The 22,244-nt window shown below is 43.4% G+C and overlaps 1 protein-coding gene across 3 annotated transcripts in view; it reads left to right on the forward strand.

The window, feature by feature from the left end:
* The first annotated feature begins 1,244 nt into the window (after positions 1-1,244).
* The window catches only part of LOC133129601 (disheveled-associated activator of morphogenesis 1-like), a 67,412-nt gene continuing 46,412 nt past the window's right edge, over positions 1,245-22,244 (forward strand). For 2 of the 3 annotated variants that reach the window (XM_061243795.1, XM_061243797.1), the window contains exon 1: positions 1,245-1,319. The gene's annotated coding sequence lies outside the window, so the exon portion shown is untranslated. Of the gene's footprint in view, positions 1,320-18,512; positions 18,648-22,244 lie in introns of those variants that run through there. The other variant, XM_061243796.1, reaches the window with a different exon arrangement.

Genomic DNA, 22,244 nt, shown 5'->3' on the forward strand with positions numbered 1-22,244 from the left:
TTTGTGCTTTGGTTAACGAGAAAGTAAATGCAGTATTCGGACATTACGTTCAAGTTATTGACGTCCAGTGGTCACTAACGGAACTACAAACGGACATCTTTGCGCAGTTTACGCAGTTCTTGTACATTTCCTGCAGATGTCGCAAGAGCGTTGTACCTGAGAAGCGGGAATGATACGCAATATCGCAGGCTCTGACGTTTGAGGCTTAATTTCCATTGAGCCAAGTTACGTTGAAGCCGTGTTTAATTTATTAATTTATACTCGAGAGACCATAAGTGACTGGATAAAAGTAGCTGCGTCTGTTTTCTGCAGTAGCTTCGGTGCAGAGCAAGCTGCTACCCCCATTCAGATTATCAGTCTTGTGATTTTTAACATTTCGCAGGTGAGATGGTCAGCACAACTTTGTCATAAACATTCAAGAGGATGGCAGCATATAAGTAGACTGATGACAGTGAAAATCCGGTTTTCGAGTGTCATTTGATTCTTAAGGACATAGTTGAGAACCTCCGGCTATTTAACGCATACGATTTTTTGTCCGTAGCCAACTTTTGTATTGGCCCGTGGTCGAGAAAATAATTGCACAAAACAAAACACGGGTACACAAGCTCATCCTGTCCTTGTCGGGTACTAATATGCATCGTGTTGCCTATTACTGATTATATTTGATTATTTCAGCCCCCAAGTGTGCCAGAAACCGTGTTACATTCAAATACCATAGCCCATCAATGAGGCTCAGAGGTTAGGCCTACTACAAAAGGGAATTTGCTTTTATATACAGCTTCATATATTGTTATACTGTGTTACTCTTTTTCAATTTTTATTTCTATACAAAAATATTTGTTTCGTGTTCCATTGTCCAGTGTAGTCTATAGTCTACATTGAGTAAGCCAATACCGGATATATTGCTACAACAAGCCTCGTTCACTGGCAACTGTATCAATTAGCAACGTAGATTAGAATGGAAAGTGTAATTATCAATCAACAACGTGCCTAGCCACAATAACTATAATCATTTTAGACAGAGTGACGGACGTTACGTATGCTTCAGTGAACAATGTGAATTCGGCTGAATGATGACCCTCGGGCATTCCGATTGCGAATGCGGAATTGTGGATGAGCAGGCATGCAGACATGGCTAGAGACCTGCTCACACTACAATTCCCAGAAAACCATGCTATTGTTAGCACTGGGCCATGCGCACTGCAAAAGGCAACGCGAATGATGTCATCCGCGACACTAGAATCGTACCGTATTGTGTTGAGGTTCAAACTGGATCAAGAGTTTGCAGATGTCTCTTGAATGATGATACGGCTTTCAAGGTAGGAATCGTTTCTCATTCAGATTTGAATATCGATACATATGGTTCCGAATAAATTCTGCTGAAAAGTAGCCTATTGCTTGCTCGGGAGCTGTTAACTTGTGTGTCAGGTTATCTAAAGGAGTGGGATTCCATTTACGATATTGTAAACCCCAAGACGCAGACGAGATTAGGATGAAGTGTGTGAAACGAATAATAATGTGCCTTTTATTGTGTGTTTGTGTGCGATTGCATCTTCATGAAATTACATTTCCTACATAATGAATGATGCTTTATCCATCACATTTCTATGTGGTTTAATGAAGCAGTGTTGATTTGTGTGTGCTTCGGCTTGTATGCTTGCCTAAATTGCGGTGGACCAGCACATTTATCAATTGATGTGTTAATACCGATCATGCTTGTATTTTACCGATCAAGCTCTATTGGACATTTGTGCGGAAGATGAATAATACATTTCATTGTAAAAAAATTAAATAACTATCAATGTTGAGATTCGTGTGGATACTCGGTTACGCACCATTGAGTCCAAAGCCAATATACATATACAAACAAATGTAGGATAACCGGTGATCAACACGTACGTCATGTAGCTAGCCTACTCAAGGTAAACAGAATAAACCTTACGAAGGGCATATTTTGCACAGTTTTGTGTGTGTGTGGTAATCAAGACAAAAATCGCCTGAAACACACCATTTTTTGTGTCTGCATCGGTGCAAAGCTCTATGGAGTTACCTGTATAAGCTTCTCTGGGTGATTTTAAATATTGAGGTGAAGATCCGTTGTTATTTTGACTGTGAATTGTAAGGATTGCGTCTGGTCTCCCTAGAAAACATTAGACTAATAGGACCAATAAAGTGAATAGTGTTTTATCCAATAAAGTACTTTGAAATTGAAATGCAAACACTTGCTGGCTCTGTGCAATAACTCCGGCGGAATGCAAGAGACCTATAATGACCAGTTTGCGTCCTCGACAATGACGTCCATGCTATCAGGCAAGCGCGGTCTTGCAGTAAATCTATTTGACTGTAGGAAATAAACTGTATTTTATCAAGTCAAGATGTCACATTGAGACCAGCTGTCCCCCACTGGTGCAGGTTTTGGTGGCGGGTGGGGGAATTGGGGATTAGGGATGTGCAGGCCAAGTCTGTGCAACTACTGAACAAACATAAACTGAACAACCCATTCTCACAATATAAATAATCCCACTCTCTGTCTCTGTCTTTGTTTCACTCTATCTCCATCTGCCATCTTGTCCTCTCTGGAAACTGCAAAGCCTGTTGGCTCTAACAGGTCTATATGCACACCCTGAGTTCCTTAAATCTATTCGGGAATGGAGGCTAAAGTGTCTAAGAAAAATACCCATATTTGCACTGGGCATTACTGATGAGAAACATGCCAGGCAGTCGTCTGTGTATGCCCAATTCTTCTTTAGCTGTGTGTTTTGGGGAGCGTGTAGCCCAAAGCTTGGGTCCCAGCTCTCACAATCCCATGCAGAATTCACTAATCCTTATGGGTATTCTCCATACTGTAGGTTTTTATAGGTTAAATGGAGCTTACATTTCCTGTGGAGGGCAACAGTCTTATTTTTGCAACTAAAGTAATAGGTTTATAAAGGCAGATTTTGGAAATGCCTTTGGCAAGGGGCCTGAAAACACCCAACTGGCAAAGCCAGGTGATGTATGAGTCAAGTCAGAATCTGGCTTAATGTCACTGCGGCACCAAGAACTGCCGGCAGTGTGGTGCCTAGCAACCGATAACAGGAGGGAGCAGGGAGGGTGACTGTGCTCAGGACATTGTACATTTCCTTCCCCCGTGATGAGTCCTAGGATGGCCCTCTGAGATCACCAAGCATCCGTATAAGAGGATTTGCATTCGAGGCATGAAATGATCTGGTCTGAATGGCTGTGTTCCTTTACTGCCTTGTTTCCATTCTGCTTTTCCAAGTCGTGAGATCCTTGGAATTGGTTCGTTGACCTTCTGCCCTGTTAACACTCCTGACGATGAAAAATTTGCCCTGGTGCTAACGGTTATTTTAAGTATCCAGCTACCTGACCATTACATAAATGGGTAATGTTAGTGAGCTTACTATGCAGTTAATTTAACATCAGAGACGGAAGACTAATGAAGTGGTTCAGTGCACGCTGTCCAAACCGACACCTTATTGTGATTTTAGGTACTGCTGATATTCCTTGGCTTTTTTCCCCTGTCCTTTTCAAAGTCCCGAGCATGAATGTTTACAGTGTACACACTGAAATGGTGGAGCCGTTAACCATGTGACTGACAGAGCAGGCTTCTGCGTGGAGTCAATGAACACACACCGAGCAGCCTGATAATCGTCATGGAGTTTCCCAGGGGATTAAACAAACCGTGACTGTGAACACACGGACCGAAGAGAGACCGCGTCCAGGCCTTTTGTTTGGTGTGACCACGTGGTCTCCTGACGCAGGTGAGGAGTGCGGAGTTGACAGACGACGCTCGAATTTCACGGGCAGCGAGACGAGCTGGGGGGCGGGGCACGGCACGTGTGCGCGGACGAACGAGAGGGGAGAAGGGGCGGAAGTGTGGGTAGTTTTGGCTCTGATGGTGGAGGTCCGGTCTTGACCGTGGGCCAAGGTTGGGGACACTGCAGTCTGCCGCACAGCGGTGCCTGTGCGTACTGAACTTACCGTGACGGAGGGAGAGGGGAGCAGAGCTGCACTGCAGTCTCCAAATCCAGGGCATGTCTCTTGCGTACTCGCACACAAGCGCAAGCACGCACACATGTGCGCTTGTCGCCTCTCCCCCAAAACCGCTAGCTTCGCGGGCTAGGATATTTTTCTCTTATTAAAAAGCTGAGCCGTGCTGTTTTTGAGTAGTCTCACAGCAGAATATTCCTATTAATCAAATTTACCTTGTCGGCTGTAAATGGCTGACCTTGTAAGCTGTGATTTCCAGGGGGTTGTGGTTGGGGGAGGGGGGTGTGGGGGATGGGTGTGTTTAAAAAAAAAATCAATGTTCCTGTTCGTCTTCCTCGCTGCACCTCTGGTCTCTGTTACCATGGCAACACTAGCAAGGATGTTGCAAAAGGGGGGGGCGGGGGGGGTTGTTGGAGTGTGCAGTCCTCCCAATTCCTTCTTCTGGTTAGCTCTGTATTTGTGTCCTCATGATTGGTCATCACGTTGCTTTCAGTTCTGCACAGGTATCCACCACAACTGTGGTTCTTTTCCTTTGTAGTAAATTGCTTCAATCTAATGTCTGAAGAGACGCGCACACACCAAAACAAAATAGCGCAAGGAGCCTAAAGGACTGGCCTAGAAACTGAAACAAAGATACTCGCACTATTGTAATGCTCAAAAATCTACATTTTAGTGCTGACATTTCGGCCATATCAAACCTTCACCAGAACAAAGGTTCAACATTCAACACCCTCGTGGTGGCCGAACTTGGCTCTATACCGCCGTTCCAGTTGGCTTTGCACCTACAAGCTTCAGCACAACAAGGACATAGTGGCTAGTTTGCGGTTGCTAGGGCTTAAACAAGCAGGGCTTAAATAAACAGCGGGCGTGCAGGTGTGTTGTGAGTTTCCCACAGCGAGTATCTGTCACATTTTAATGGAGAGGCACGGAGGCTGAGGAACGACGGCCTTGTTTAGTTTTCACGTGGGAATGTTACTGCAGGGGGTGGGCGTTCGCTGCAACGGGACTCACAAAGCAGGCCGGGCGCTGGGGTCATGGCCGCGGAGGCTGCGGCGCGGGAGGGTCCTGAAAGTCCGGCCTGCTCCGGGAGCTCGGCCCCGCCCCGCGTTCCTGCAACAATGGCCCTGTGTGGTTGCCTCAATCCTCCATTCTCTGGGCTGCGTGGTCCAGAGGTGGCAAACAATAGCCCCCGTTTGTCATTTTTGAAACTGCGAGCCTGCCGTTGTCAGCCCCCCCAAACTGCGCCACTGCGCTTCGCTCTGGCCCAGAGCTACCATAACCCCAAAGCTCCCAAACAATCAGCAAATATCTCATTTGTTCATCAAGTGGGACAATTTTGTTTTTCCTATATCCTTATCTATTGTCATTTTCTCTCTATCTCTCTGTCTGCCTCTCTCTCTCTTCCTCTTCCTCTCCCCTTCACTCTTCCTCTCTTCTTCTCCCTCTGCAGTTCTCGGTTTGTGCCACATCTGCCACGTTTGTGCCACATTTGTCTACTTGCCTACATTATCAACTTACCACCTCAAATATGAGTATGTTTCACTTGTGGTGTCTCTACATTTGTCTTTCTCTTTCTCCATCCATCTCCAAGTGAAAATAAACTGAGAAAAGTGCCAAACCTCAATAGCAATACCTTCGCTGACACAAAGTTAGCTGTAATGTATCTCTTATTCTTCGACAGCAAGTTAAATAGGGCTTACTATTAATCAGTTGTCCTATCTGCAACCAGCTACAGAATGATGTCTCTGTCTTTTTAAAGGTACACTAGACTCAGTTGCATCCCCTGTCCCATTTATTGCCATACATTTTTTTAGGACATTAAAGTCCTGCCCAGAGCTTCTCCTGAATTTTGACAGTTTTACTATTTCTTACCAAAATATTTTGGCCCTGGAACCTGAGACTGCTTTAACGCAGGAGGGAAGTTGGTTTGCACACATTGGAATGCTTCATTCATATATCCGTCCAATAACATCTGAAATACCTGGAATTCCCTGGCTCTTTGGGGAAACAAATATTTAGCCAGGATTAGAAACAGAACAAGTTTTATGTAACACGCTTCTTTTTTGCCCTTCATACAAGACCGGCATCTGTGGGCCACATATGCTAATTTTCTTGGTTTAAAAATCCTCAGAGATGCATTTTTAAACTGCTCGAAAAACCTGCCAATTTACACTTTCCTGCCCCAAATGAAGCTTATTTTAACTTGAACTAATTTAAAGCTTATGTGTCTGGGGAGGCTCTTTTTGTGATAGATTGTGAGCGTTGCTTTTGATGTACCGGATACCGGAAGGCAGAGAGGCTCCACGGAAAGGGACAGACGGGCGCGTGTGCAACCTTGTTTTCTCTGTTCTCATTTCTCTCCGCTGTGAGTCATGCGCGGTGATGAGCCTCGTCAGCGCGTCGGGCCGCTCATGAACCAGGCAAGGATGTACCAGCCAAAGCAGCCCGCAGGTAATGAAATATATTAAATAATGAAATAAATAAAAAACATTTTAGCTGACGCTTCTATCACAAGTGACATACAGATACCACCCCCCCCCCAAGAGCAATGCGGGGTTAAGGGCCTTGCTGAAGTGCCCAAAGGATTTATCGTGCCTACATCGGAGTTTAACCACCGACCTTCCAGGTTGCAGTCATGCACCTTAGCCATTACGCTACAGTCTGCTTATAACGAATTTAACGGACAAGACAAACCAAGGGAAAGACCTGTCGCCACCTCAGGAACACTGTGGGAACGGCTTCAGAACCTCCATCCTCCTCTTTCTTGCAGTCATATCTCAGAGCCGGAAGTGGCTTTTTATTGAGGCCCGGTGGCAGGATCGGGTGACCCAGTGAGCACACCCTTTATTGCAATATACCCTTGACAGATATTCATTCATATTCAATTATATATAATATAATATTATATTATATTCAATATACCCCTTCATGCAGCTTACATACAAGAGCGTGCCGGCCAGCTGCAGACTTCTTGCCAGTTTCGTGAGGGATGGTACATTTCAGTGCAATCATGGGCAGATGTGACTCCATTTTCTTAAGGAGTGTTGTGGTAAAATGGTCATCTGGATGACAGAGCAGATGACAAGGGGAAGAACCAAATTCCTAATTTGTCACTGTGTGGGGAAGGGATTTACAACGGTCTTGTAATAATGTTTTACACCAAAATCTTACCTATTGTACCTTTAAGACTAGTGGTAGTTTTGCAGAAATTCTTAATTTGGTGTTATCGCTGAGGACATGTTTCCCAATCATTCCGGTTTGACTACAGAAGGCAGGAATGTCTGCATTGTGTTTTTCAAATCAACAACAAGTGCTCTTGCTCACCACACTACAGACACCAAAATAATGTCGGTTTTTTAATACTTATATTGAGAATTCAAATCTTATTTATTTTACTTGCTAAATAATAACATTTAACGTCAAGTAAAGAGCAACTTAGACCAAGCTATTATTTTGTACTTGAGAGAAGAAAAAAGATCTTCAGTCTTATTACAAGACTGCAATTGCTTGTTAAAACACATTTTTTGCAGTGCACCTGAGTCAGGGTAACAAGTTAATGGTCTATTCCTGTGTGTGCTGCTTCTGTGGTTCTAACTCTTTGCCTGCAAACTTGAAATTAGTTTGTTGCATGCATACCTCAGAGTGCTGCCACTGTACACCCTCTCCCATGGCGTCTTTTGGACCAGAGGTCACAGTTTAGTAGCCGGTCAAGGTTTAACTTTAGCAGCTGGGGACCGTGTGCTTACTGGCATGAATGGATTAATTGAAAATCCTTTAACTGGCCAAATACTCCAAGGTACACGCTATTGCCCTTGGGCATCTTAAGGAAACAAACCTAGAAAGAGTGCAGTTTTTCATCATTATTTTACAAAATTCACTGGCTCAGATGTGAACTTGAGATATTTAATGCTCCTTTGAGGGAGGCTATGGTTAACATATGTGGGCCCCAGCACTCATAACTCTTTGTTGTCTGAGGAATTGACCCCAAACACCCTTGCTGCAAAACCACAAATTGAGGAGTGGTGTGGAGAAACCTGACGGGATTTGAGTTTTTCACGGTATTTGTAATTGTAGTCCCTAGGACCCTTTAAGGTTTTGTTACCCATGAAGCTTAAATGTGTTTTTAAGTAAGTGGATTAGCCGACCCATGGTCTTAAGTAGAGCACACAGCAGTGGAGACCCAGATAAGACCCAATTAAAGCTGCCTTTATCTCTAAATAAGCTTTTCATTTGGCTTTGGACAGGGCACGAGCCTGTTGAGCGTGGTGAGAACTATCAAGGCCGGAGGGTACTCTTGGGTTTTAAGTGAATGCAAGCTATATTGGTGATAAGCTCTTGTCCCTGTGAGCCTCTGCACGGAGGTGTCTATGGTTGCTTGCATGATGCAACAACGATTCAAGCGAAGCATATTTCGAGAGATTGAACTTGACTTTGCTGGTTTATGTGCTAGATAGAAAAGATAAGACCCTCCTGTGCTTGCTGTCTCATAAGCCTTTGCTGGAATTTGAGTTTTTAGAGTCTCTGAAGAGCATTCTGATCTTCAGTCAGTCTGGAACCTGTTTCGGAAATGTTTAAGTTGGTTTAAGACTCTGTCTTATTTCTTAATTTGGATTTATATCTTCTCCAGCATGCCATCTGTACTGTAGCATAAAAAAGCATTGTATTTCTACACAAAGTTCTTGTAATGGGATAATGCTAACTTTCTGTTAGTTAACTATCTTGATATGCTGCTGTATAGACCAATAGCATTATAGTCATCTCAGGTGTGGTTGGAGAATTTCTCACCAAAACACTCCCTGTTCTGACTGTATTATTTTACCACATTAGTCTGTGTGCAGTTACTGATACATCTCTGCTGTGTCTTTCCGAAGCCATTCCTAAAATCTTTGCAGTTCAACTAGATGGTTAACTGCTAACTGCTATAAGGAAACCCCACTGAAAGCATATGAACTTTGACAGCTTAGCCAGCTTATATAAGACACGCTGTGTTATGTGTTGTGTATTATATCTTGCTGTTAGATTATTTTGTTTCCTGCTCTCCTCAAGGTTAACCTCTGATGCCCCTTCCCTGTTTTTGGAACTTCATTTTTTGCAGTGGAGACCTAATCAACATTCTGTTCGGTAGACTAAATCGCGATAGTTTTGTGTCAGAAATGAGCTTTTTCTCAGTGGAGTTGCATTCTTTTGTGTAGCTCTGCTCAATTCAGGGCACAGGTTGAATGTATTGAGCAGTAGTTTGGCCACTAGGGTTCACATTACTGATACTGATGTTGTTGTCTTCTCCAATTAAAGCAATCAACTCGCTTTGCACCAATTGAGAATCTGAACCTGGTGTTCTTTATGATGTTGTCATATTTATCAACTCAAGAGGGTTTAATTTTGATGCATGAATTCACTTTGGTCTGTTTTGATCTTAATCCCTGAGCTCCAAAAGCATGTGGCAGGATGTAATGACACCCTATACAGGATTTTGGCTTGATGATATCTCTAGCGACCATTGTGTTCTGTTCTGTTTTTGGGAAGTAACAATAAAATTAGATTCAAAAGTAGGTGACCCACAAAATGACATTTGGGCCAGTTAGAACATTTTTGGATTTTGACAGTGAACCAGAAGCAAGCTTTCTTCTGTAAAATATGGTAGCATTTTCAGTTGCTCATTCTGCTGTACAAACAAGAACCTGAAGGAGTCATAATAGTAATTCCGTGTCAATTCAACACCCCTTTGAACCGCATCATCACAGATTTGAATGAGATTGGCCTGCTAAGAAACCCCTGGAATCTAAATTACCCTTGTCTTGGTTTATTAATCTGGGAGATATGGGTGGACAAAGTTTGTGCTAATTCACATGTTCTATACAGTGATTTATGCACATGCCAATTTACCGTGTGGGAGCTCTTGTACTGTAGGTACAGTAGCGTCAGTCTTGAAAGCAGAGGCTGAAAGTTAAGTGAAATGGACACTTTGTACCTAATTTTCTTAATGATGTTTTTGGTTTTTCCTCAAAAGTATAGCAATTCTCATGGCTCCAAGGTTACATTAAAGGGTGTCAAATATCAGGAAACCTTTGAGGTCCAGGTTAGAAAATGGTCTAGTTTCCCCTGGAATGACTCTCCAGCAAAGCGCTCAGCCTTTCAGATTACAAATAATGCTTTGAACATGAAAACTAAATAAATAAATATTCTGTGCCACTTAACAATAAACAAGCAGCACTTTATGGGATTAGAAAAATGCATTTCAAAAATAGCAGCAGCTGGGACAATTAGAGTAAATGCACAAAGATCACAAGCAGATGGTTTAACCGCTTTCAAATTCTGAAGAAGCACGAGAAATACTTAACTGAAATCCATCGATGTAAATAAATACAGTACATATTGTTTGTGTGAATCGTATGTGCGTCATATTCGGAGGCTGTCCATAGTCATCTAAGGAAGGCAAAATCAAACTCTTAAAGCCTTCAGAGTCAGCATGGAACAGCCTCAGACATTCATTCAAGCCTTGGTGAGCCCCACCCATTGTGTGCAAACAAAGTGTAAAATATCTTTTTTTATCTTTTTATTATTTTCTATGGACCGAGCCATGCCTTCTGTGCACTCTAGAGGAGATCCATTGCCTCAATTTGCATAAGAATGAGGAGAGAGCATGCACAAATTAGTGCCCTGGAAAGCACCCCCTGCTGACAGGGAAGAAAGAAACCCAGTTGCACCACACCCAGCATCCCTGTGCGACACAAATGGGGGAGGGGGGCGTCTGTATTTAATTAAGCCATGACCATGACTGCTAAGGGGGCCGTTTGTCAATTGACAATTTGGCTGGAGTTTCCTGAAGCCTTTTAGGTGTTCTTACCTAGTGTTTTGACAACCAATGATTTTGGTCACCGACCATTTCCATGCGAAACTCTCCATTTTACACCATTGCCTTCGCTTGGCTTAATTTCTGTCGAATTGCCTGTTTCCGTGCTGGTAGGGTACAAATTGGGCCAATACCCAATTCTGTTGCTGACACTGTGTGCTAATGTGCTAAAATAAGTAGGTGCTGGGGGTTGGGGATGTGCGCATACAGTTGTCACCCTTGAGGCATTGTAGGTGAACACACACTAAAGATGTTTTAACGCTGTCCCACTTCCCCTTTTAATATAAAATGGCTTCCTTATAGGGCCTGGTAGTATGATGGAGTCTGTATATCACAGAAAGTCTCTCTCTCTGTCTCTCTCTCTCTCTCTCTCTCTCTCTCTCTCTCTTTTGCTCCCCGCATTAAAGGAATATCTGTTATTCATGTAGTTGGGGAAAATGAAAGGACTTCTTACTTGCCTATCTCTTCTCCTGTTATGTTTGGCTCTATCTCTGTTTCCTGCTTCTCTCCCTCCACAGTGGAGACCTTTAGAATGGCCCATAAGCTGTGCCCTCTGACAGGCATTTGGCCCACTATAGATAGTCAGTCAGGCTGGAATACACAATACTTAGATCACAGAAGCCGTGATGCTAGATTGTCAGTTAAAATTTTAATTCTTTCCGTTTTCATCCCTGTTTTCTACGGCTTCTGCCTTGGGTGACAACTGGATCAGTGTGTCATGGCCTGCTTAATAAAATTGAGTGAAGCAGCCACTGTCCTTGCTGTCGGCAACACTTCATAGGCATCTAGGCGGAGCCTTCTGTGGGGGAAATCAAACCTGCGTCTGCCATTGTTGTGAATAGGGAGTCATTTTAGTATTTTAATAAATAATGACATCAGCAAATTGTTATATTTAAAGACCAGCAGAGGTATTTTGGCTAAAATAAACTGAAAAGGACTTGAGGGCTGAGAGAATGGAGTGAGCAGAGAACCAACTCAATCGCCTGAGGGTATCATTCTGTCGTCTTTTCTATCTTATTAAAGTCCACGTCAGCTACATTTATGATCCATAGCCATGACTAACTAGCTAGACTACCTAACCAAATATATAATAGGCTAATGGTGTTAGCTGTTGTTAGCCACAGGCATCTTGGCAATTAAAGAAAAATACAAATCCAGAGTTTAAACCTGTTTTCTATGTGGTAAACCACACAGCAGCTTTCTGGTGTTTAGAAAATCGCTATAATTTCAATATATGACTACATTTTGTGCTCATTCAAAGCCTTGTAACCAACTGCCTCCTTAATTTCCTATGGAAACTCGGTCAAACTTTCCCCTTCGGTGGTTGAGCCTGGAGATCGATGGTTTTGTGGGCATGCCCACTCTTTCCGACTGGATCAATGTATCTGTGCTACTTCACAAGCTATGGACTTGTAAGGCCTGGTACAAGAATTTTGCCATTACGTATGTAATGAATTTGTGTGTCAATGACCCCTTGGTCCAACGTCGGTGGGGGAATCCCAGTATATCATGTTGTGCTGGCTATTGGAAAAGTAGATTGCTTTCCAAAAACTGTGGCCGGCCCTAGTTTAGGTTGTGTGTGAGGTGTGATTGCCCTGGGTGGTAATGACCTGCAGAGACTCTGGAACAGCAGCAGATCCTGTTACACTGTAGTTAGACTAACTTTGTTTTTTAGTGTCTGTCTTCCTCTCTTGGGAGCTCATCTTAACCCCACCACCCCTTGACCCGTGCTAAAGGTACTGCCCACCATACCCCCCGGCCAGCCCAGTATGTGCCAGTTACGCACTAGTCTCCTGGTCATCTGTTCACAGGTTTACAATGGTTCACTACCTTAAGGAGATGGACACAGGAGATCCTGCATTTTCAAGCAGGTGAGAAATTGTATTTTTGCAATCCATTTCGTATTCCTCCTCTGGTTCAGTTCTAGGTTCTTGCTCTGCCTACTTCTGATTCTAAAAGTTCTGACCATCCAAGCTTAGCAAAATGAATAAATTGACACTTTCTGTGACAAGGTTCACAGTCATCCACTAGCTCTCTGATTCCTTGCAGATTTGGCCTTTCAACTGTTTTGATATTCAAAGGCCCTGATCATTGAATCAAAAACCAATGTACTTTTTCTACATATCTATTTGAGTAAAGGATCACTCACCAACTGTCTTCCAGTCATCTCTCTGAAATGGGCGAAGGAGGACAAGAGACCCACAGAAAGAGAGAAAACAGGAGTATGAAAGAAGACTGCATTAGAGTGCATTCCTTTGGTCTATTTTTTGGTACTGGTCAGTACAAGGAAATAGTTACGGAATAGCTTGTGATGGATTGGGAGGAGTTGCTATTCTCCAAATGGTCAACATTGGCATCAACTAAAGGCCACAGAGTTGTCGCATGCCAAGTTGCCAAGCCCGTTTGGGAGCAACGCTAAATGTAAACGCTTATGTAGAATCGGCACCCTACCAGACTCATCGTACAGGGCTTAGAGCAGATGGCATTACCGCCAAATTGTTCATGGAGTGTCACTGCAGGAATAATTACACCCTTCCTGGTTTTGGAGAGTTTTGTCACTTTCTATTTTAGGAGCTTGTGGGCTTCCTCCTTAAAAATAAAAGTCCAAACAAGGACTTCAGTGTTACTGTGCTGGACAGACGGACGCCTGGCCTGTTGAAAGGGAACCTCCCAATATTTGCATAATGTCCGAAAATGACCCCATTTTAAGTATTTTTCGCACAAAGGGAGCTATATCCAGAATGGCGAAGAAGAGAAGTGAGGAGTTTTCTTGTCAGTTCTGTTCATTATGCCAATCGATTTATGATCGTCCCTGATAGTCGGGTTGTATCAGTTGTTGGTTGATCTTCTAGCTTACTTGTCGACTTGCTGCTAGTGAGAGAAAAGAGGGAACCACGATTTTACTTTGGTTCGCAGGAGTTAAAGGTTACAGTGACAGGCTAGAGGGGTGGGCCATACACCAAAAATGTTGACCCTCAAATTCCGATCACCCGACCCAAGCACGTTTCCACCAGCTGCAACATTTTGATCCACTCCCTCTTTAAAGCTGTGGAATTCATCAGCATGTGCTGAATCAAGTCAATCCCCCGAAAACAACAACATGCTCGACATGTGCAGGAAGGCAGGGTCTGTGGCTGTTTGTAGGATTCGGTTTCCCAGTTGGCTTAATCGGTCTCTGGTCCAGGGTTGAGTTCATTCCATTTCCATTCAATTAAGGATATTAATTGAAATTAAGTTCTTGAATTGACTGAGTTAAAATAGAATTGCCTCCAACCCTGCTATAGCTAATCATCTCCAGTTGCACTGGTCTGATATCGGGCAAAACGATCCATTGCCTCGCTCAACAGTAAAAGCTTCTAACTATAAATCTAAATTGAATTGGCTTCTCGAGAATGATGTTTTCCATTCATGCTAAGCAGAGATTCTACCCTGCTGCTTGCCTAAGTGAGTGTGTATGTAAGTGGAATACTTATGGCCGTATTGCACAACCTGACTGATTGGGGAAAATTAAGTTTAAAGCCCTGCCTATTCCTTCCCTCCTGATATTTTACCATGACATTTTGTCTCATTAGTTAATGATACTTAGCAGGAGGATGTTATCAATGCTATTCCTTGGTAATCCCCTTCATTCATGATTGAAAAGCCAAGCTACTGAAGAGCCTCTCCCCATTGACTTGCATGCCATTCTGGCAGCTACACCTAGGTGTTCAAGTTGATGAACGTTAGGTAATGTTAGCTAACAGTTTGAAAAGGTAGTGCGTGGCGAACAAACATTGCTGCTAATGGGAAATTATTTGGCTGTAACAAGATACTTTAATCAGCATAATATTTGTACTTACCTTAAAAATAAATCATAGGTAATCAATGAATCTGGCATTGTTAGACCCAGGTTGCATCCATTCATATTAAAAATGAGTTTATAAATTGAATGTTCATTTAAAATCATTCAGTAGTAGTATATAGTAATATTTAGTATTAGTAAGTAATAGTAAATAGTAGTGTTTGCTGGAAACATAGTTTGCTGTGAACGTTTGCTGTCTTGAAGGCACGTCTGGCACTGACCATCCAGGATCTCTGCTCCATTAACAACTGGAGAGGCTGATGATAGTGGCAGCAGACCTGGGTCAAATACATAAATACTTTTCTTCACTTTTCTGGTGCATTGGAACCTGTGAAATTCTCACAAAAGTGCAAACCCTGCATTCCGGTCCTCTTGGTTGCACGAGGCAAGATCAGTAGAGCACAGAAAAGTATTTGAATCCAAAACAGTTTTTGACGTATTTGACCTAGGCCAATGTGGCAGATGGCTGGCCACCACAGCCTTGCACACACTGTTTTCCCTTCTGCTCCTGTGGCCCATTATTATGCTTTTAACATTTTGCTAGAATTGAGCGATACTCATGTATTTCAATGAGTACAAAGTAGTTTCTGTAGTAGCAGGTGGCCTGTAAGATGTTGACTACTAGTGACTCACTTAAGGGAAATGCCCTGGAGGAGTGCAGGTGTTTCAGCCACAGTTGTGTTTGCTATGGGTGGCCAGTCATAACTCCAGCGGCAAAAATGACAAATCCAAATTGAACAAAAAATTTACAAATGGTTAGAAAGAAAGTTTAAAATGTGTGTCCATGAGTCTGTGTATATTGCTTCATCTATGAATTTGGTGAATTAGTGAATATTCTTTATTATTAATAGCAGCTGAATGGGAATCTAGGCAAAAGGGTTGTGGCTGTAAACTACAGTTCATATATTTCCCAAAAGGGAATGAACAAATGAACCTTCTCCACTAGGTGGTCACCTCAAAAGGACAAAGTGGCTCTTGGTCACTGGAGACTTATTCTGTCTTAGGTGAGTTGACGGGTGGAGATGCCAAAATGTCTGTCCTCGCCCTCAACTGCTGTATGGAATTCCAAATGGGCATCCAAGAGGGTGGTTATGGCTCCTCCCAATCACAAGTGCTTCTCACCCTGAAGGAACCTGCTGTCCTGCAATACGGAAATCCACACAACGTCTGCTGGAGCCTTTAATTCCACTTTCTCTGAATACCAAGAAATGTGATCGTGCACGGAAGGAAGCACAGGTTTTATTTTGGGAAACTAGAACAAAAGGCCCTCCTATAAAAATTTGACGGTATTTCAAATCACCAGCCTTCAGTGGTATCATAGGAACATTACAGGATGTGAACTGACCACACAAATTACAAGGCAAGGAACTCGCAAGAAAGGAAAGGGGATTACTCTCAGCTAATTTGAATAGTTGCATATGACAATGGGGAGGGCATTTTTGTAGGGGCCAGAGGCCCGATTACGATTAACGTTTGATCACCCTCCTTCCCAAAGTCTGTGCGTTTAGATGAGGCTGTTCACCTGAATCCCTCAATCAGTGACAGTTACATTACATTACAGGCATTTGGCAGGCGCTCTTATCCAGAGTGACATACAACAAAGTGCATAACCATAACCAGGGACAAGTGCAGAAGAACTCCTGAAGGGTAGTACAGTTCCAAGTGCTAGAACTGACCTCATATATAACTTGTACCCTGTAGATTAATCTGAGAACAAAGCTTTAGGTAAAGTGCTTAAAGGTACAATAGGAAATGTAACAATCAAGAGAGGAATTACACCAGCAAACACGCTCAAACCACAACACTGTTTAACCTTTCTCTGTGAAAGCACTGACGTTGAATGACACTGACTCCCCCGTGTAACTGGCTGTGGCAATGAGAACCAATTTTCAACCAATGAGCTTGAATTATTGTACAGCTGTAAAATGTTTGGGTACATGTGTCAGTCTGTCAACTGTATATTTTGAAACACGGCAAAGAGTGAGTCAACATTTCAGTGAGCCTTTTTCAATGATAGGAAGGGCTTTACAGTCTTGTAATGTTTTAACACAAAAATGTTACCTATTTTACCTTTAAGGAATTGAGTCTTTTTTTCAGGTTGCCATTTCAAATACCAGGGAGACCATTGCCATTGAATCCTCCCAAAAAAGCAAAAAAGCCCCATGTGGGAGGATTTATGGGTTTGATGGGTGGTTAGTGTGTAGCCTATAAGTGAAGATGGTTGCAGACTGACACCCACCACAGGGGATGATCAAATTTGTGTGTCACTTCTGAATGTGAGAAGCTCAGGGGGTGCTATTAGCTTAATTACACCCCCCCCACCCACACACACCCACACACACACACACACACACTGCTGTTATTGACTGGACTGGACTGGACCGGAATAGAACATGTCAGTAACAGCTGTTTGGGAGAAGGACACCTGTCACTCAGGTGCAGGATTTCCACGGGCTGTGCGGCGTTTGGGGAATTTGTATTTTACAGCCCTGCCAATCCCCAGTGGAGGGGGAATAAACAGCAGGGAGATGCTTGCCATTTAAAAACGGGGATGGGTTTGCCCGCAGTTGTCGCACGTTTTTTTATACATGAATATCATTACTAAGCTGCCGTTGGAATTTCATCCGTCTGCTTTTGTTATTGGACACTCCCCCGTGACACCACGCCCCCCTCCTGGGGGGAAAACAAACAAAAAAAAGCCATAAACTTGCTGTCAGTAATTGAAAACAACCCCCCCCCCCTTCCACTTTACAATTTTGCAGTGTCTTTTCAACTATTACTCATGGCTAAAGTGAATGTGATGGTGGTATTTTTTTCAAGTTGGTTAACAAGAAATTGTATACGAAATGGAGTCACTGGAAGAAGTGAAGAGTCTGCTGTCCTGTCACAGCTGTTTGGCTCTTCCCCGTTTTACCCTGGTCTCGAGTTGCTTGTTTAAGCTGCGCGTTTAGTCTGTATACCCTGCTAAGCAGGCTCTGTGTTTAGTGTTGCTGCAGAGAACAAAGAAATGGAAAATGGATAAGTCTACCAGGAGCCTTCTGAGTGCTCTATTAAAGGGAAGCCCCTATTTTTCCAGCTACACCAGGCTTATCTCTACAAGGCCGTCACTGTCAACACTGTATCTTTCTGCATCACAAACTTGACATTGATTTATCCTTCAAACACTTCAGGGGGCTCAGTAGAGTTTACACACACACACACACACACACACACACACACACACACACATGCACACGGAGCCACAGCCACACACACACACACACACACACTTACACAGACATACACACATGCACAGATTCAAGCATATGTGTGCCCGCACAGCCGTGTGTATGTAAGCACTTAAACACACACACACACCCACACACACACACAGCAAATAAAGAAAAATGAGAAGCACAGTGACAGAGAGTGAGAATAAGAACGGAAAACACACACACGGCACAGACACTCATCTCAAGGCAACTCGATTATTATTATTTCTCCTCTCCGCTCATCCCCTGAAAAGCTCCAAGCAGACAGGCACTCCAGCAGAGAAGGAGTGAGCGGTGGGTGGAGCCTCCACTCTGTTACATCCTATGAGACGCAGGGTGTTGAAAAGAGGTGGGGCCAGGAACCGACTACCTCACAGCAGCAACATCTGAGCCTTTTCTCTACAGCCGCAGCGTGCCGAGAATCGGCTCAGGAGCTCTTTTGTTTCAGGAAATATCAGCATCTGCCGGGACCGAGAGGCTTGTCCTGCCCGCTGAAAACAGACGATAAATCCGACCTGAAACTAAGCATTGCAGGAGCCTTTGGACTGAGAAAGAGCCATTTTATTTTATTTTTTTTAACCTGGTCAGACTCATTATAGTCGGGAGATGTGAGCTCCTCCAGTCTGTCCTATACCTCTCCTCTGTTCTTCCTGCTTCAGAAAAGGAGGATTTTTAGTTTGGGATGAGCAAGTCTCTCACCTTGGCGTGAAAGGTATGTTTTTTTATTTTCATATGCAACCATACCGATGTGAGCACATTACCTCTGAAAGCTCTGATATTCCTTAAAAGATCTTAAAGGGATTTTTGTGACCTACGCAACATTAGAAGTAATGACTTATTTAAGTTCCTTAGGCAGTAGGACCAGATGTACTGATCTTATTCCTGCAGGGGCAAGCTTTGGTTGACCTATAACCCCTGAGTGTGTGCTTGTTCCCGGGGGTACGTGTTTACCATATGCCTTGATGTGCTTTGGGAAGGGGGTGGAGGGTGTGACACCCCACTGTTTGAGCCCAATCTACTGGACATTATCTCTTATGCTGGTGCTTTCTGCCATCAGGCTGTCTCACTAATAGGGAAATGCAAACTAATGTATGTGTGGCAAACCGCTCATTGTCTGTGGGTGACCTCTCTGCATGTAGGCTATTTTTAGCCATGAGTTCTGTTGATATAAATGGGTTTCATTGGCAGGAGAACCACCATAGTTTGGGGAGATGTGAGGGAAGCAGAACTCATAGCATGAGATTGTTCTCAGTCATTCAGATTTTATTTTTTTCTTTCTATAGCACCTTTCGGCTTCAAATTGCATACCTAACTTGCTAATTGTTTCCGTGCAGAAACACTTATTGCGAGTGTGCATATTATTCTGAGGGCAGGACTGCACAACTACAGTATGCAGTGGAGAGTCACTGCTCAGCCGATGTAGCTTCTCTCTCCATCTTTCTCTCTTTCTTTCCCTCTCCATCTATCCCCATCTAATCTTCTGTCCCTCTCTGTGTGTCTCTCTAGCTATCTTTCACTATGTTTCGAGACATTTTTGGTGTGCTTAAATTTTTTTTATTTTTTTTAAAATTAAATTTAAAAAAAAATGCTTAGCCCCTTACACGCGTTTACACAGAAGCAACAGCACCGGGAATGTCCTGTGTTTGCTGTTGGTGTGAAAGGGTCAACCCGGGAATTATCTGGGATGGATACAGCTTGGATTTGGTATTAAAGGGGGAATCCCTGGTTACTCGAACCGGGATTCAATCAAAGAACCTCATTGGTCACGACTGTAGACAAGCTAGTTTGTCGGTTACAGTGCTTGTTAAAGTGTTGTTTTAAGTCATGTTTTATTTGAAATATTTCCTGGGACCACCGTGCGGTGTGAACGGGTCAAATGCGGGTTGCTTCCGGGTTCAATATCCTGTGTATATCCTAGATTCCTCTGAGAAAGGGTTATTGGTGATGACCTTGGTAATTCGTGCTGTTTCCATGGATGCCCTGCTTTCTGTGGTGCAGTTCTCTGGCAGATTAATAATGTAATGCATTGTAATGTATTATAGTGTAAAGTAATGGACCCGGTGCTGACTTGAGCTGACCGCTAACCCAGCAGGGTTACATCAGAAGTGACACCTCAGTTGGAACTGACCTCAGGTTACTGACTTCACGCACAGCCAGAGGAGACCCCAATCCTCCGCTGATTTGGGAGCAACTGTGGCTCCCCCTCTTTCCCCCACTCTCCTCATTCCCCTTATCAGAGGTTCCACTGATCGCCCTGCATGAATGTATGCTTTAAAAGCTCTGTGGTCCAATAATAATCAGTCAGCCTTTCCCCAGTGGTGGGACGAGCATTTGGGGGAGTGAGTTTGGGGATAGCGGAGAGACTTGGGGCTGTTGAACGTTTTATGGGTGGAGTGACAGAAAGGCAGGGGTGAACAGTGAGCAGGTGGCACATAGTGTTGTAAACTGATTGTCTTTTGTGGCCACAGACCTGTCAGTTTATCTAATTTCCAAGCAGACGTGTGTCTCCGTCTCGGTGTCGTGTGTGTGTGTGCGCAGACGTTAGCCTGAACTGCTGCAGATGGTCATTGTCACAGACCAGAGAACAGAGAAATGGAGGTGACTGTCCCAGCTCTCAAAAAAAGCCATACACCATGTAGGTCTGTCGGTGGCCAAATTTACGATTTACGGAGTTTTCCAAACAGCAGTTTCAAAACGGTGTGGTTTTACACGTGTAGAATCCCCTCCCTACAGAGAGTTTAAGTAGGGTTTGGGTGCTTGGAGATCGCTGTGATTTACAGAGGCTGGTGGTCTCTGCTTTTATTGAGTGATTGTAAATCTGTGTTCTCCCTCATTGGCCAATGTATGTTCAGTGGGCGGGGCCTTCCTCCAGTCTAAATAATGGGTTGGTTGTCTGCAGAGGACCAGGATTTCTGGTGTCAAATAGGCTGTGTCTCATGTTTTTAAAATGGTTTTATGGTCATTTTCAAATGAAATAATTAGGCAAAAAAGACCAACAAATGAAACTGTGAGCAATGAAATAGTGACTGATTTTGTGGCATGCCAGGGTATTCTCCCTAATAGTAGAAAGCACTACACTTACAGACCCTACATCCAGTGGGGTTTCCATGGTAACCAGAGTGGAGGATTTTACCGGCTACATCTCCGAATCAGTGAAGGAGTGTGTCAAGTCAGACAACCTTTATGTACATCTACCTAGATCAGGGGTCTTCAGAATGGTCCTCGAATCCAAATCCAGCCCTTGTTGTCTTTTCTCCCAGGTAATTAACTGAACAATTAATACTACCGATTGGCTGTCTGGGTGTGTAAACCTGACTCCCAGGTAAAGGGAGGGAGGAAAACCAGCGGTTCACAGATTATTCCTGACCTAGATACTTTTTCCTGGGTTTAGTCTTTAAAGATGATGCATTCATCTGAATTTAAAGCTCTGATTGCGTTTGAGAAAAACCAATCGATACATTTCAGCGACTGCTCTTTGGAGCCCAACAGCTGCGTTTGTGGCTCCAAGTGTTCCTCGTAAGCCGATACGAGAAACGTGTGGAAAACTTGTGAAAAATATGAGCAGAGGAGAAATCATTGTATTTTTATGGGGTTTCATTTTCAAACATTTCATTACTCTGAATACCTTTTTTCCCCCCATAAAAATACTGGTACACACTCCCTCCCTGACAAGTTCATTACCTGTCAGCATACCCTCACTATCAGGATCCCCTCTCCCACTGTTATATTGCTGATTATATGGAGCTTGTTTCTTGGTCACATACAGTGAGGTCCATAAATATTTGGACAGTGACACAAGGACTGTAGTTCTCACCCATACAGATTTAAATGCCCTGAAATTCAAGCAGTCCACATGTCCACTGTCCAAATGCTTACAGGCTTTGTTTTAAGTGGAAAGCACAGTAGGTTTTCATCAGGTTTTTTTAACACTGGGTTCTTATGTCCTTTAATGCATTAATTTAATGCATTAGGCCTTAGTCGCACAGAGCCTAAGCAGTAGTTACTGCCTAATTGCAAGTTACGGGTGTAACTATGGTTTTATGAATTCTCGATGACTGCCAGAGGCAGTCTAAACTACTGGATATATTCCTTCTTTCGCCATGCGCAGGTCGAGCAACATATACTAACACACGTGACGTATGGTTGACCTGCCCCACAATAGCCCAGATCACTTCGCCTTCTGCTCCTATATAATCTTCACGCCCCAGAGTGTCTGAGAACTTGGGAAGCCATTGTTACATCCGTAACTTGCATTCTATTAATTTTTCCAGACTGCAGACTGCAGAGGCAGTCTAAACTACTCATACCA

This window comes from Conger conger, chromosome 5 (assembly GCF_963514075.1).
Source record: "Conger conger chromosome 5, fConCon1.1, whole genome shotgun sequence".
NCBI lineage: Eukaryota > Metazoa > Chordata > Actinopteri > Anguilliformes > Congridae > Conger > Conger conger.